General features: G+C 42.4%; 1 protein-coding gene across 4 annotated transcripts in view; it reads left to right on the plus strand.

Annotated features, from left to right (window-relative positions):
• The first annotated feature begins 545 nt into the window (after window positions 1–545).
• Window positions 546–16955, plus strand: part of Osbpl3 (oxysterol binding protein like 3) — a 175249-nt gene continuing 158839 nt past the window's right edge. For 2 of the 4 annotated variants that reach the window (XM_048339670.1, XM_048339667.1), the window contains exon 1: window positions 548–1581. The gene's annotated coding sequence lies outside the window, so the exon portion shown is untranslated. Of the gene's footprint in view, window positions 1582–16955 lie in introns of all 4 variants that reach the window. The other 2 variants (XM_048339668.1, XM_048339669.1) reach the window with 2 other exon arrangements.

The raw sequence follows: 16955 nt of genomic DNA on the forward strand, positions 1-16955 counted from the left end.
GCTCTCAGGGCACCGCAGCTTCACTTCTGAAAGCTCTGCCCTCACATCAGCATTCACAGTGCAGCAGCATTTTCAGTGTTTCCTGCAGCTGTTTTTCAGCAGTAGTGTTTAGAGCAGTATATTTTCTTTTGTTTATTTTCTCTCTCCCCACTAAAATGTGAGCTTAGTGAGGTCAGAAACCTTGTGTACCCTATCACAGGCAGAGACCACCACTACTCCTGAAACCAGCAGGTGCTTAGCAAGTGCTGCTTATTTCCCTTTGGCCCTGCCCCCTGTAGTCTAATTACCAGTGGCCAGCATTCAAGCGAGGGTCCAGAGGGGCCAGGCTGGAGTAGGCTGTCAAGCTAGGTTTGACATTGCTGTTTAGCAAGGAGCGCCGACATTTATTATTTATTTAGAGGGGTGGTTGGTGGTGATACTAGAGCTTGAACTCAGGGTCTGAGTGTTGTTCCTTAGCTCTTTCCGTTCGACTGGCCCTCTACCACTTGAGCCAGACCTCCACTTCCGGCTTTTTGCTGGTTAGAGATCCAAGTCTCATGGACTTCCCTGCTCTAGCTGGCTTCAAACCGCAATCCTCAGATCTTAGCCTCTACAGTACTTAAAGATTACACGTGTGAGCCACCGGCATCCGCCTAAGCTCCTGCGTTTTAATTGCACCCCACGGAAACTGCAAGAACAATTCGAACATTTTCCCTCACTCCTCTCCTGAGCCCCCACCCATCGGCACGACCGTCTCGGGAGTCCTGGCCACCGTCTCGGAGCCCAGCGTCGACCTCGGGCGCCCACCATCCTTCCCTTGCCTATCACAGTGCTCTTGAGCCCTTCCCCCTCCCCCCTCCCCCCCCCCCGGCCTCCGTCTGATTTTTGCAATCTGTGGAGTGAATCTTCTCTTTAAACCAATCCTCCCGTGCAGCCCTCACTTCCTTCCCTCTGAAATGCCATTCGGCAAATACTTATTAAGCGCCTATGGCACACAGGCACAGTGATGGGCCACTGGGAGCGCCCTGCCCCTCACCGCCGCAACGCTCAGCTTCCTCCGCCCGTTCGACCGCTCCCAAGCCCGGGGTCGCAACTCTCCTGACGTAAGGAGGAATCCGCCAGCTTCGCCCGCCTCCTTCCTAGGACTGGCTCCTCATTGGTGAGTGTGGAGGTCACTCTGCCATTTCCCCCGCCCTCCCCAGGTAGACCCGCCCCGTTGGTGGGCGCAGGCTCCTCCCACTCGTTCCCGCCCCTAGCTCGTCGGCTCTGGCTGCTCGCCGGGAGGCGCGCGCGAAGTTCTTGGGCAAAGTGCTGGGAACTGGTCGCGCAGCCGCGGCGCTATCGCGGCACGAGCCGGGACCTGGAACACAGCGCCTCGCGGCCGGTGCTCCTGGAAGGCTCCCGCCCCGCAGTGCAACCGCGAGTGGCGTCCCTTTACTCCTGTTTCCTGCGGCGGGAGCGAGAACTGTCAGCTGCGCCGTTGCTCTGCTCCGGGACTGGAGAGGTGCGGTCCGGTCTGCCTCCGCTGTGATCTGGGGTGAAGCCCGGAGCTGGGCACCCGGGAACGAGGCCAGTCTTCTTGCCCCGCGGCCGAGCGCGCAGGTAAGCGGCGGGGGGCCCTGTCAGAACGGTGCTGGGGTGCCGTGGATGCCTGGAGCCTTTGGGGGTCTCGAAGCGCTGAGGTGTGGAAGTGCGGTGTCACCACGCGAGGGCCGAAGTCCTGTCCTCTGTGGGAGAGCTAGCGGGCGAGGCACCCCCGGGCCTGAGAGATGGCCTTGGTGCCACCGCTCCCTTCCTCCGGAGCGACCCGGGGCCACCGTCCTGGGGTCTGCCCCCTCGAAGGACAGCCTAGCGGGGCTTGACCGCCGGAAGTGGCCATGCGCAGCGCAGAGCCTGGGCGCCGGCGCGGGTGCGGCCGGACTCGGCGCGGAGGAGCTAAGCTGTCCCGGGCAACGACCGGCGCTGCGCCGGGGCGGGAGGCCCAGGAAACCGGACTTAATTGGACCCTCCGCGAAGCTTTTGCCACATCCGCGGGTTTGGGACGCAGCGGGCTAACTCGGTAGCTGCGGGTGCCCCTCTAGCTGAGCTCGCTCACAGGTGTCTGGGCTGCACTTCAGGAGCCGTCGCCCCGTCGGGCTTGCAGGCGCCCCGGAGGGAGGGCATTTGCCCCGCGGGGGTCGTCGCCTAGTGTTCCGATACTTCTTAATTCAGGGCGCTCCTCTCCGACTCTTGGAACCGAAAGGGCTATAAAGTTGTCGCTTTCCGTAGGTCTGGAAACTGCTGGCGCGGGAGTCCCCAGAGACGTCGCACCACCTTTAAATACCTCTAAATACAGTGGTGGGGATGTTTAAAGTAGCTGCAAAAGAATAAACCTTCAGAGAGTAGGTCTAGAGTAAGTAAGCAGTAGATCTGTCTTTTAATTGTCCTCCCACCTCCCCCCAAATATTATACAAGTTGAGGTCCCTCTTCTGGCCAAACGATATTTTTCAGGTGAGCCTGGGTTGTATCCAAGATGAATTTTTGCCCTGTCCACCGACTCCACATGGTACTGTCCTCTTGTCTTCTTTGTTGCTGCTGCCGGTCCTACCCCTCCTTTTTTTTTTTTGCCAGTCCTGGGCCATGGACTCAGGCCTGAGCACTGTCCCTAGCTTCTTTTTCGTTCAAGGCTAGCACTCTGCCACTTGAGCCACAGCGCCACTTCTGGCCGTTTTTTATATATGTGGTGCTGGGGAATCGAACCCAGGGCTTCATGTATACAAGGCAAGCACTCTTGCCACTAGGCCATATTCCCAGCCCCCTACCCCTCCTTTTTCAGTGGTGTTCCTACAGGGGCATGCACTCAGCTTGGAGCCAAACATCCACTTCTGACTTTTTTGTTTTCTTTGTCTCAGTCTTGGGGTTTGAACTCAGGGCCTGGGCCTTGTCCCTCAGCTCTTTTGCTCAAGGCCAATGCTCTACCATTTGAACTACAGCTCCACTTCGGTTTTCTGGTGGTAAATTGGACTTTCCTGCCGGGGTTGGCTTTGAACCGCAATCCTCAGATCTCAGCCCCCTGAGTAGCTAGAATTACAAGTGTGAGCCAGTTACTACTGGCTCAGTTCTGACTTTCTGCTAGTTAAAGGTAAGCATCTCAAAGACTTTTCTGTCCAGGCTTTCTTCTAACAATAATCCTCATTTTAGCATACCAAGTAGCTAGGATTACAGACATGAGCACCTGCACCCTGTTTCTGTTTTGTTCTTTCTTTCAGCATTTATCACTCTGAAATGATCTTGGTTCATTTACTGTCTGCCTTCCCCTACTGGAATGTAAGTTGCCAGAAAGCAGAGACCTTATTTGTTTTGTTCTTCATCACTGAGTCCATCACTGAGTCCAGTTCATCACTGTTCATCATCAGTGTCATGAACACTTGGCCGTGCACACAGTAGGTCCACAATTCATATTTGTAGAATGAACAAATGAAAATTTATGGCTTTGATCTTTTTTTTTTTTACTTTTTATCTATTTTTCTGTTGAGGAAATTAAAGAGTGATAACCACTTTTGATAAGCACCTACTAAGCACCAAGATGTAGTCAGGAGCTTTGTATAATTTGTCTCATTAAATATGAAAATAATCTTCTTAGACAAATTAATTCTTCAGAAGATTAACCAACTTTCCTCCCAACGTTATCATGGATCCCAATCAATTTTTTCTCTTTATTGTGCTAGGCCAATTCTAAGAAATTATAATATGGTTTTCATTAGTATGAGGAATAGACAAACTAGCTTTATTTGAAACAAAATCTATTTCTTTGTCACTGGGCTATAGTCTCAGTAATAACTAATAGGCTGCTACAGGTTGTCACACTTAACCTTCAAGATCTTCTTAGGCAGCATTGTAACATTCTTTAATTTTTTTCAGGTGAGAAGAAAAAAACAACAACTGAGGATAAGTTTAGTAATTTGTCCAGAGTCAATAGTAAATTGCCAAGGTAGTTTTTACTACTTAGCTTTTGGATTCTAAACTCTTAGCTCCTTCCACTCTATTCTAGCACTTCTCCCCATCCCCACCATTTAATTGGATATTAAGTCATAATGATAGAGCCCAATGATACAAATCCAATGATACAACATGTTAAAACCATCTGAGGTTGAAAACTTGCTGGTTCCAGGATGAAGTGTCTATGTGTACCATTTCTGAACTATGGGACCTTTTAACTACCATTCATTTTTGTGGTATAGTGTATGGTTTGTGGACCTAGTAGTTTGGTGGTTTCTAATAGAGGAGGAAAGAAAGTCATACTTTCACTTAAATCTAAAGAGAAATCAGATTAGTTTTAATCACTTGGTTGAATGTACTCTGAAGTATGATGCTTACTACCTCTTAAGTGTAGGGAAGCCAGCAAATCTACCTTTTCCATGTGTAGAAACCACAGATTCCTAAAGTTTCTGCTGCAATAAACTTTAGTAAAACAGTAGCATCACAGGTCCTTTCTTTCTTGCATGGAAACTGATAAGTCAAGTGGTCTAGAAAGAGTATCATGATTATTGCCTAAAGGACTAATGCAGAAGAGGGCATGGGGAAAAAATTAGAGATGCATTTTTCTCTACTTCATTCCAGTTTTGAGGTAATAGAATGTTTTTCCATGCATAATGGTCTGCTGGATAATCCAGTTTTATGTTTAATGTGCTTCTTGGCAGGACTGTGTTTTTGTAATTGTCATTTCCATTTCAGGAGAGCCCCAGGAGGGCTGGAGTACAGTGCTCAGGGACGTGGGGTGGGGTGGGAGGCACTGTGGAAGGTGGAATCTGTTAGGTTGAATAATTCCATGAATAATTGAGTGTTGTTTATAGTGCTCCTCAAATTCCTTTCCTATCTAGATCTACTTTGCCAGCTTTCTGGCCTTCTTCTCTGGAAAAGCCTATGCTTTATCTTCCTTTTTTTTTTTTTTTTGGCCAGTCCTGGGCCTTGGACTCAGGGCCTGAGCACTGTCCCTGGCTCCTGAGCCACAGCGCCCCTTCTGGCCGTTTTCCATATATGTGGTGCTGGGGAATCGAACCCAGAGCTTCTTGTGTAGGAGGCAAGCACTCTTGCCGCTAGGCCATATTCCCAGCCCTTTATCTTCTTTTTTTTAAAAAAATTAAATATTATTGACAAGGTGTTGTGCAAAGGGGGTACAGTTACATAATAAGGCAGGGAATACATTTCTTGTGATATCTTACACCCTTCCTCCCTTCACTAGATCAAGTAGGCATATATACAATATCCAGTGTACCAAAATTATATACACTAACCATGTAGCGTACGCCACAGGAAATTTACCTAGAACTTTAAAGGTAAAGTCAATAGTAGAATCCTCCTGTGTCCTTTTCTTGGAGTTGTTTTTGCTTATTCTCGTCTTATATGATCATGTGTACATAGCTGTTGAGCTATTGTGATCCACTGATAGGTTTATTCTAGACCTTTTTATGTTTAGTAGTTGTTTGGTTTCCAGATACATAATGTGAAGTCACTGACCAAAACATGTGGAAATGCCATTTGAAAAGAAGTTTGTTGTTTTGCAGACCTGGTCTCTACTGTCCTCCTCCCTCCCTAATAGTCATCTATCAAGGAAATCATGCCCCTTTGTTCTCTGTGTTCTAGGCTTGTCTTGCTCAACATTATTCAGTCAAGTTCTAACCATTTCCCTGCGAATACCAATATTTTATCATTTCTAATCGCTATGTGGTATTCCATTGTGTATAGGTACCACAGTTTTTGAATCCATTCATCTGTAGTGGAGCATCTGGGATGTTTCCATATTTTGGCTATTGTGAATTGTACAGCGATAAATGAACATGAATGTGCAACTGTCTTTATTGTTTTATCTTCTTTTGTGTTTGTTTTATCTTTTTTTGTGTGTCTTAACTAGGGTTTGAACTCAGACTTCTTTTTCCCTTGATTTTGTTCACAAATTGACTATCATTTGGGTCACCCTTCCACTTCTAACTCATTGCTGGTAATTGGAAATTGTAGTCTTGTGGACTTGCCCTGGCTGGCTTCCAACTGTGATCCTCATATCTCAGACTCCTGAGTAGCTAGGATTATAGGTATGAGCCCTTGGTCGTTGGCTGGAAAAGCCTTTCTTTTCTTTCCAAGTACTGCTGTTCTAATCCTGTTCACATTCAAACCAGCTCTTTTCTCAGTTTTTTGCATGAGTTCTTCCTGTTTCCCCATTGGAATATCTTTTTTTTTTTTTTTTTTTGGTCAGTCCTGTGGCTTGAACACAAGGCCTGAGCACTGCTGTCCCTGGCTTCTTTGCTCAAGGCTAGAGCCACAGTGCCACTTCTGGCCTTTTCTATATATGTGATGCTGAGGAATTGAACCCAGGGCTTTATGTATGTGAGGCAAGTACTCTACCACTAGGCCATAGGCCCCCAACCCCCCCCCCCCTTTTTTTTGGCTGTACTGGGGATTGAACTCAGGGCACTGGTGCTGTCCCTTAGCTTTTTTGCTCAAGGTTCGTGCCCTACAACTTCCGCCACAGCTCTAAGAGTCTCATGAACTTTACTGCATGGACTGGTTTTGAACCATTATCCTCAGATCTCAGCCTCCTGAGTAGCTAAGATTATAGATATGAGCCAAGGACACCTGGCTCCATGCAATATCTAAGTTCAAGGTCTTAGGGACTTCTTACCTCTGTACTAACAGGTAGATTTTCCTCTCTCTCTCCCCTTCATACTATACATACTTAGAAAATTTCTTTAAGAATTCTGATAATATTATTTGTGAATAGCTTATATACTTAATAATAATATTAGCAACAGCTATTGAACTGTCATGTGACAAATGCTGTCATCAGTTCTGTATGTGTATCATGGAATCTTGAGAGTCATATCAAAGTAGATGTGTTATACTCTCAAGCTCTAGCTAGATGAGGCTAAGAAAAGGCAAAGTTCATGCCTGCTTTTCAACTAATAAGTATTGAATCTGAGATTGTGCCCCAAGTTCTTTTCTTTGCTTTTTAGGCTAATGTCAGGATCCAGCAGTCTAGACTCAATGTTGGTTCCTCTCCCATCATTGCCCTGGCAATCTGAACTTCATCAGCAAAACATTTTGCCTTTGTACAAACAGTCCTGTTGCCTGGATAGTTCTCTAACTGAAAACCCAATCTTTCAAGAACTCTAAACTATTTCTACCCCCTAATCTCCAACTTAAACACTCTGAACATTTACAAACACAAATGGAATCTTTAATATGTTGCTTGTTTCTTTCATCTGTTTAATTCTTTCTTCCCTTTAATTGTTTCTTTCTTCCCTCCCTCCCTCCCTCCTTCCCACCCTTCCTCTTTCCTCCCCTCCCTCCTTTTCTTTTCTTTCATGCTGGTAGTGGGTCTTGAACACAGGGCTTAGGTCTTACTTAGTTTTTTTCATTCAAGGCTTGTGCTAAACCACTTGAGCCATACCTCCACTTTGATTTTGCTGGCTAAATGGAGATAAGAGTCTTATGGAGGGCTGGGAATATGGCCTAGTGGTAAAGTGCTTGCCTCATATACATGAAGTCCTGGGTTCGATTCTTCAGCACCACATACACAGAAATAACCAGAAGTGGTTCTGTGGCTCAAGTGGTAGAGTGTTAGCCTTGAGCAAAAAGAAGCCAGTGACAGTGCTCAGGCCCTGAGTTCAAGCCTCAAGACTGGCAAAATAAAGAAATAAATAAAATAAAAATATTTTTAAAAAAGAGTCTTATGGAATTGTATGCCTAGTCTGGCTTTGAACCATAATCCTCAGATCTCAGTTCCCTGAGTAGCTAGGATTACAGGTGTGAGCCACCAGAACCCAGCTACGTTTTGTATTTTTGTTTGCTCCCATCCTCCTGTTCCATTATCTTTTGTCCCAGTTGTTTATTCAAATATATCACCTCTTTTCCTAGGTTTTAAATGTTTTGAAGGAAGAGTGTGTATTCCTCATTTTTCTGTCTAAACCTCTTGTCTAATCAGCCTATTGTCCTATTCGGCTACTTGATTTTAAACTAACTATTGAACAATTATTACTAGTTACATTTTATTAGAAAACAAGTAGTTAGAAGGTAGCATTTCATTTTCTAGTTTTTGATCCACAATATTTCAATGCCCCTTATATTTAAGATGAAGCAACAGAATAAATTCCAAGTTAAATCTAAGGAAAGCACTTATTCTGGTTGCCCTTACCATTAGACCATGGATCTATTGCCAGGAAATCACAAATTCATACAAGAAACCAGAATAAATACCTTACATATAATTTGTGTCACTTTTTGCTGTTATTAAAATGTATTAAACACACACTGGTAGCTCAATCCTGTAATCCTAACTAGTCAGGAGGCCAAGATCTGAGAATCAACTTTCAAAGGCAGCCTGGGCAGGAGAATCTATGAGATGCTTTATGTCCAATTAATCACCAAAAACCTTCACTCTTGTGAAGCAGTGGTTTAAGTGGCAAAATGCCAGTCTTGAGCAACAAAAGCTAAGGAGCAGCACCCAAGCCCTGAATTCAGGCCCAGGATCAGCACACATGCACATTCTTATGTGTAAACATATACAGTATTAAAACTGTTCTGGAATTCAAACTGTATTTTTTAACTCAATGAATATTTCCCATTTTAACCAGATTTAGGACATCTTGAATCAGCTCTCTGCTTTCCTGTCCAGCCTCATAGCACACCAATTAGTCATCCTTTGCACTGTTCAGTTACACTGAAGTAAATACAATGTGGTATATGTATATGTATGTGTGGAGGGGGTTGGCTTCTCAGTGTTTGTACAGTCTTTTGTCTACTTCATAATCTTTTATTCCTTATCCACATTGACCTCATTCATTCCTAGTCACATATCACATGGTAGCAGGAATGCAATTTCTAGGAAGACTTCCTCAGCCCCCTTCAAATTGGAGTTGGAGAGGCTCACCACACTCGGTGTCTACCTATTTTGTAGAAAACAATTATCCTACCACTGTACAGCTGTCAGGCTGAAGCCTGCCCTAAACCACTGTTTCTCCTTTGGCTTACATTAGAATTAATTAAGAATTCCTTAGGAACTTCCTCTACCTAGGTTCTACTCCTAAAGTTAGGGGATCAAGTGGCCTAGGGTTGAGGAGAGTCAGTGACTAGATTTTTTTTTAAGGCATTCTCTCATTGTATTTATAACTGAATAATGTTTCATTGTGTAAATGTGGCATACTTTATTCAGTTACTGTTTTTCAAACTAACAGCTATATTGAGATATATTTACATATACAATTTAACCGGTTGAAGTATACAATGTAGTGCTTTTTACATATTCATAGAGTTGTGCAACTTTCACCCTAACTAATTTTAGAACATTTTATCATCCCTACTTTGTATGGAATTGCCTATTCCATAAATGATGTCATACTTACAATGTATAGCCTTTTGTGTGTGGCTGTTGTGTTCAGCATGTTGTTTTTAAGGTTCATACCTGTTGTAGGAGGAGGCATTTTTTTATTGCTTAACAATAAATACCCTGTTGTAAATGCACCATATCACCACCACCCTCAGAGCAATAGCAATGTGATGTGGGCCGGGGGGTGGGGGAGTGAGGGGGGAGAGGAAGGAGGTTGGCCTCTCAGTGTTTGTGTCTTTTGTCTACTTCATAATCTTTTCTTCCTTATCCACATTGGCTTCATTCATTCCCAGTCACCTGTCACATGGTAGCTGAAATGTGACTTCTAGGAAGACTTCCTCAGCCTCCTTCAAGTTGGAGTTGGAGAAGGCTCTGTGTCCACCCATTTTATAGGAAACAGTTATCCTACCACTATATAGCTGTTAGTCACTTGTCCTGCCCACATTTTATTTATCCATTTATCCATTTGTCAGCTGGTGAAGCTGGTATTATAAAGCTTTCTTGCGAAATTCTCATGTGCAACCAGGAAACCAAACTAGAAGTTTCTTTGAGTATTGTTCTTATGCTTTGGGCTAGAACAGTGTGGCTAGAATAGTATTACTCACCTGTCCTATTACATAAGACAAGTGTATAATTAACACCTGAATGAATAAAGAATTATGCTAAAAGTAAAACTATTAGGTTGGGGTTATCAAAAATCTTCCCCCCCCACCCCGTAGTGTTGTAGTTCAAACCCAGGGCCTTGGGTAGTCTAAGCAAGTGCTCTACCACTGAGCTATATCCTTGTTCTGAATTTTGTCATTAAAAGTCCCCATTGTTGATTGTTGAGCTCCCAGTTTTTTGTTTTTGTTTTCTTTTTGCCAGTCGTGAGGCTTGAACTCAGGGCCTGAGCACTGTCCCTGGTTTCTTTTTGCTCAAGGCTAGTACTCTGCTACTTGAGCCACAGTGCTACTTCTGGCGTTTTCTATATATGTGGTGCTGAGGAATCGAACCCAGGGCTTCATGTATATGAGACAAGCACTCTTGACACTCGGCCATATTTCCAGCCTGAGCTCTTAGTTTGAACAAACCAGCTGTAGAGAGATGGAGGTGGGGAGGTGAGGGTGGGATGGGAATCAGAGACAGAGGGGAGCTAGAGAGAATAAGGAATTTTTAAGTCTTTTTTTTTTTTTGGTCTTTATTATTTTGTGCTGGTGATCAAACCCACGATGTTGTACTGGTTAGGCAAGTACTTTGCTACTGAACTACATCCCAGCTTGAATGAGGAAAATTTGAACACTGATTTTTAGGATTTACTTCAAAATAAATAGCCCATGAGCATGGAGGAAATGTAGAGTAAACAAGGCTGGGATGTGCTGATTTCTGAAGCTGTAAGAATGACTGCAGTATTCGCATCTGTACTGTCCACTAGGCAGCCATTGGCCACAGGTACTCCACTAGAATTGTGGCCATTCCTTATTGAGGAGGTGTAAAAACACACTGAGTTCTGAGGATTTGGTGTGAAAAGAATGTAAAAATAATTGGGAAACATTTTGTTGATTATTTGTTGAGATAATATTTCAGATATAAAATATATAATAAATAATGTTACTTCCTTTTACTCTTTGAGTTGGCTACTTAAAAGTTACATATGTGCCTCATAATACATTTCTCTTGGATAGTGCTGCTCTATTCATTTTGTATGTGTTGGAAATTTTTATAGTAAAATGTTTTAAAATCACAGACAGTTGAATTTTTTTTTAAAGTATGGAGTAAAACATTTTTGTAAAGGATTCCTCTCATATGAAAAAATTAGGAAATTCTGATTTGTTAAAGTTTCTCTTTTGCAAAAGCTAATAGCAGAAAGGCTATAGTCTTCCATTTTCATTCCTGGGCTTATTTCATCCATGTGAAAAATTGGAAATCCTTTCATAATAAATGGAATTAACAGCTAGAGGCAGAAAAAGAATTGCCTTTTTGGTTATTTATCTGATTCTTCTGAACTTGATGAAATATTTCTTTCATCATGGAAAAATATAGACAACAATGATAACTTATTTTTCTTAGTCATATTGTTTATTATTCTGAAATGATTTTGTCCTTGGGCTTGCTTTATAACTGCCTCTACCTAAATTTGTTTGGGAGTTAGGACGTGATTGTTTTTAGACTCTCCAAGACCTCTTGAGTATGAGTAGAATATGACTCCTAAAGCGATAATAGTGTGTGGATTTGAAGTTAAGAAGCAAATTGCTTTCATATAAAATTTCTTTAGGTGAAAATTATATCAACTTTCTAGATATCTGTGTTTATTCACAAAATAAATGTGGCAATAGTGAATCTTTCCTTTTTTTTAACCAGTCCTGGGGGTGGACTCAGGGCCTTGAGCACTGCTCCTGGCTTCTTTTTATTCAAGGCTAGCACTCTACCACTTGAGCCACAGCGCCACTTCTGGCTTTTTCTTTTTATGTGGTGCTGAGGAATCAAACCCAGGGCTTCATGCATGCTAGGCAAGCACTCCACCACTAGGCCACATTCTCAGCCCCTGAATCCTGTTTCAATGAGCAGCTGGACATGAGATCAGCAGAAGATCACAGGCTTTGAATATACAGACTTTGAATATATATAGTTGACCATTTTTCCCCACTCTCTATGGTTAAATTACTAAATGTTTTTGAAATTTTATGTAAGTCAAACATATACATATACATGTATGATTTTTAGTGTCACAAATACTAAATTTAAGTAAATGCCTTCAGAATTAAAGCATGTAGTAAGGTTTTTGTTTATGTATTTCATAAATATTTGTTGAGCATGTGCTAGGTGCTCAGCATTGAGCTGGGAAACGGGATATGGTGATGAATTACACAGAAGTGGAAGCTGTCTTCAATATTTTACAGTCTAGAAGGGGATTTAGATATCAAACAGAGAATTCATTAATTATAATGGTGATACGTGGCTCAAAGGAAAGAGTCTGGTTTTTAATTGGGACCCTGGGGAGAAAAGTTCCATTTTCCTGTAGGTCTTGATTCAGGCTACAAAGAACTGACTAAGGAAGAGAAAGAGAATGTGGCTGGGGAATCCTCCCAGGAGAATGAGATGAGCAAAGTTCTGCCCTTTAGTGTCTGCTGATTGTAGGAGGTCATGCAGAACCAGTAGAAGAAGGGTTTTATCTCTTGTTCTGAGGGTTTGACTTTCTCTCTGTGGTGCCACACACAGGCTTGTTTACTTGTTAATGGGAATTGAATCCAGAGTTAAATTTGTATCAGTTTTATAACTGAATCTGGACAAGATCTAACAACCATCTTCCAGCATAGCTCTGAAAATAGCTTAATATAACTGTACTACAGTTCTAGTATAGCTCAGTTGTCTTTCTGAGATGAGCTAGAGGTATTTCAAGGTCCAAAAGAATAGAATGGAAACCCACTTGGGTTTTTCTCTCACAAGTTCAACTGCCACAAGCTAATTTCTGATGTATGCAGAAGTGTCTGAGGTTTATTTCTGTGTACCTTGTGGAATCATTAGGGGATGAGGAGTCATCCTGCCTTTAAAGATAGTAATGAGAGTCAAACAATAATAAGAATAATAATAAGAATAATGGTGGCAGCCAGTGTCCATGGAGAATTCTGTGCCAGGTTCAGTGATTTACTTACACTGCTTCATTGAATCTTACAATTGCATGGTTATTATTTCAGTTTATCAATAAGAGAACAGAAGCTGGGAGCAGTTACTTGCTCTTGGGTTAGACAATATCCATTTATCCTACTTGGTTCCCACTTGAAAAACCACTTCTTGCCTTTGAACCTCAATTTCTGGTAGCAAAAATGAGGATTCTATTCTCTCAGCCTTGGGTTGCCTTGTGCCAGGACCTGGATCCTGACTCTGGATCCAAAGCGAAGAGGAATGGAGATTCTGCTGTCTGTGTGCATCCTGAGCAGACTGTCGTGGCTCTCACAGGTTTGGTCTGATCCAGCTTCCTTGCTTCCTTTTTTTTTTTTTTTTGGTCTGTCATGGGGCTTGAATTCAGGGCCTAGGCACTGTGGTTGAGCTTTTTTGCTCAGACTAGTGCTCTACCACTTTGAGCCACAGCTCTACTTCCAGTTTTTCTGGTAGTTAATTGGAGATAGGAGTCTAATGGATTTTCCTGCTTGGGCTAGCTTTGAACTGTGATTCTTAGATCTCAGTGCCTGGTCTTTTAGTTCTTCAAATGGACATTTTTCTAACATATTTTTGTTTATATTTACCAGATTATTTCTTATATATAAACAGATACTGAAGGAGCTAAGAAGACTAATTCGGGAGATGCTGATGTAGAGCAGTGGGCATTTGAGCCTTGCCTTGAAGATTGGGATAGTAGAAAGGACATGGTAGGCAGAGAATGCAGGATGAACCAAGGCACAATATTTAAGAATCAAAGGGCCCTCCAGTTTGATAAAGGAAGGGACTGTTCAAAAAGGGAGATAATGTCATGGAATTTCCTAGAGTGTAAACCAAGAGTGATACACTACTCTGTGCGCTTTTTGAAGGAACATCATCTGATTTAACTGTCTTGACTAGGTTCTGTTTTCATTGATAACCATTGAGGGGGGAGAGGGTAATTGCAAACATTACAGCAGGAGAGATCTGAGAGGGATCTTAATAGAGTTGGGACTGTGGAGTGGGGTGTAATTTTAAAAGGTAGAGAAGCAGGGAAAGATACTTCAGATCAAGGGGAGTGATGCAAAAATGGAAAGCTGGCTATTCTTTGTAGTTTGAAGGTAGGAACTGGGGAGAGACTCCAGTGGGTGAATGACTACTCCGTTGTCTATCAGTTGGAGAGCCATCAGTGGAGAGTAAGGGATCATACATCCATCAGCTCAGTAGACAGAGAGGTTATATGTTTCATTACTGGGCACTATTATGTATCCTCAAATTGAAGGAAAGATGGCTGGTAGGAGTCAGGAAATATCACTATAATGTGAGATAAGTAGTACAGTGGTCTTGACCACAGACAAGAGTAGTTGATATTTTAGTATAACATTGTAGTTGGTATTATAGTAGAAGTAGTTAGTATTGTCATGTCTTGTCAGTATGTTTTGTGCTAAGTTGAGTTTGCCTAGATATGTGTATTATGTACATTTTTATCTATCAGTAACTTACACACTATAAAGAATACTGAATGCAGGATACTAAGAAAAGTAGAGGTGAATAAAGAAATGATTATTTGTTGACATGTATTTATACATGTATGATTTATCCATAGTTGTGCCTGAGAAGTAGTGTTTCCTCTCACAAGCACACACAAACCTTGTCTCTATTCTTTGGGGGACACTAGATACCTAAAGTTTTTTCATCTTGTACATAAGTACAAACATGATGTAAAAATTTCCCCAACAAGGTATTTAGCTCAGACTTTGTTTAGCCCAGTGTGCTGTTAACAGTCTGGTGTGTGTATGTTGTTACATGTCATTAAGGAAACATAATAAGGCATGTGAAAGGGATCAAGATTATGCCCTTGGTTTAAAAGGACTGTAGACTTGTTGGGCAAACCTGCAAAGGCATCAGGCATCATACTTCTGACTTGTAATTCCTGTTTTTCTAGTCATTCATTTCACAACTAGAATAGCATTTCAGTGTGTTTGTTAAGAGTTCTGCCTGGTATGTTCCCATGATTAAGGGATTGGGAGCCTCTTTTGCTCTCTGGTAACTAGAGGTCTTTTTTTCACTGGTCTATGTGGATATTTATGGAAGATAGCCTTTTCTGACATACAGATTGATACCTTTGTCTGACAAATGCCAAAGGATGGAATGTAGGAATTTGGATTTCCTCTGCTAAATAAGAGATGTGTGGTCCCCATAAGTACCTTGACTTTTCCTTCACTGCTACCGACAGGTTAGGCAAAGTTATTGTGTTACAGGAGGTGAAGTAGTTGGGTCTTGCTGTAGATGGTTAACTCATGCTCACCTTTGGCAAGTCTTGGACCTATCTGCGTACCTGTAGATAGGATTGCCTCTCTGTAGCTGACTGTTAATAGGTGAAACAGGGCTCTCCAGGAAACCAGACCCTGCTATTGCCAGCTGAACAGGGAGCTAGCTGGAGGAGAAGGACCATGGGAATAAAACATCCAATAATAGACAGTGGTTCTAAGCTTCAGCAACACCAGAATGCCCCAAAGGGCTTGTTAAAATACTGATTGTAGGCCATACCTCCAGGTTTCTGATTTAAACAGAATGAGAGATCCCACATTTCCAGAAACTTCTCATGTGTTATTATGGCTGCTAGTCCAGGGACTACTTTGCACATCCAAGCCTTGGTGTACTGGGAAAAGACTGAGTGATAACCAGCTTCATGTCTACTATGATTGGAGGAAGAACCAGAGAATTCTGGATGTCAGTATGTTGTCAAAACCTCCTTATTTTGAAATGCATTTCTAAGTTTGTAATTTTGCCCACATTAGTGTGCTTTGCTCAGCTCTGGTTTGGAAGGATCTCCCAAAGGCTCATGTACTAAAGGCTTGGTCAGCAGCCTCTGGCATTATTGAGAGGTGGTGGGCCTAGTGGGAGGAAGTTAGGTCATTGGGAATGCATCCCTCAAAGTAATATTGAGAATATTTGGACCTTGACTCCTTCCTGTCTCCTCTTGTTGTCCTCCTGTCTCCTCTTTTTGTCTTCCTGTCTACTGGGCCATGATGAAGTAAGAATTCTTCATTTACCATTTGCTCCTGTTGCTGCTTTTCTCCTCCTCCTCCTTCTCCCCTTTTGATACTGAGCCTTGAACTCAGGACAGTGGACAATCTCCCTTAATTTTTTCACTCAAAGCCCTAGTGCTCTACTGTCTGATCCATACTTTCACTTTCAATGTTTACTGGTTAATTGGAGGTAAGAATTTTATAGACTTTTCTGCCTGAGCTTGCTTCAAACCATGATTCTCAGATCTCAGCTTCTTGAATAAGTAGTATTCCAGGTGTGAGCCACTGGCACCTGATTCCTGCCATCAATATATATTGTGCTCCTTATGGCAGCACAAGGTCCACAACCTCTGAAATTGGAACCAAGAAAGCCTTTCTAATTAAGTTGATCTTCTCAGGTATTTTTCCCAAGGTGATGGAAAGTTGGCTAATCCAACTTCTTACAACACACCAGTCTTTAGAGGAAGGCAGGATAGGAATTGTCCATTGGATACCTGTGGAACATTAGCCTGAGGCTAGTGAGTAACACACCAGGGGTATGGGGTTTAGTGGAGACTTGGTGTCTTGATGTTCTTTCCATCAATTTCATACTCTTTAAAGATGGAAAAACTTGGAGCTTACCTGCTTAGAAAATCTTCAAAGCTTATCCAAGTTTGCTTGTTTATTTTAATCACACTCTCCCAATACAAAAATAACTTACTTAATTTTAGGGTAACAGAAAAGTTGTAGAGATGGTACAGAGAGTTCCCAGGTGTCCTGGCCTGGTTTACCCTACTAGTAAGGGTCATACATCATAGTTAACCAATGAATAATAAAACAGTATTACTAAAGCCTATGCTTTATTTAGATTGCCTGACTTTTTTTTCTGATGACTTTTCTAGGATCCCATTGAGGTTTTGTCTTGCATTTAATTGTCTTTAAGCTCCTTAGAAAAAGTATCTTTAATCTCCTCTTAGTTTTGACAGTTTTTAAGA

The sequence above is a fragment of the Perognathus longimembris genome, chromosome 2, assembly GCF_023159225.1.
Source record: "Perognathus longimembris pacificus isolate PPM17 chromosome 2, ASM2315922v1, whole genome shotgun sequence".
NCBI classification, from domain to species: domain Eukaryota; kingdom Metazoa; phylum Chordata; class Mammalia; order Rodentia; family Heteromyidae; genus Perognathus; species Perognathus longimembris.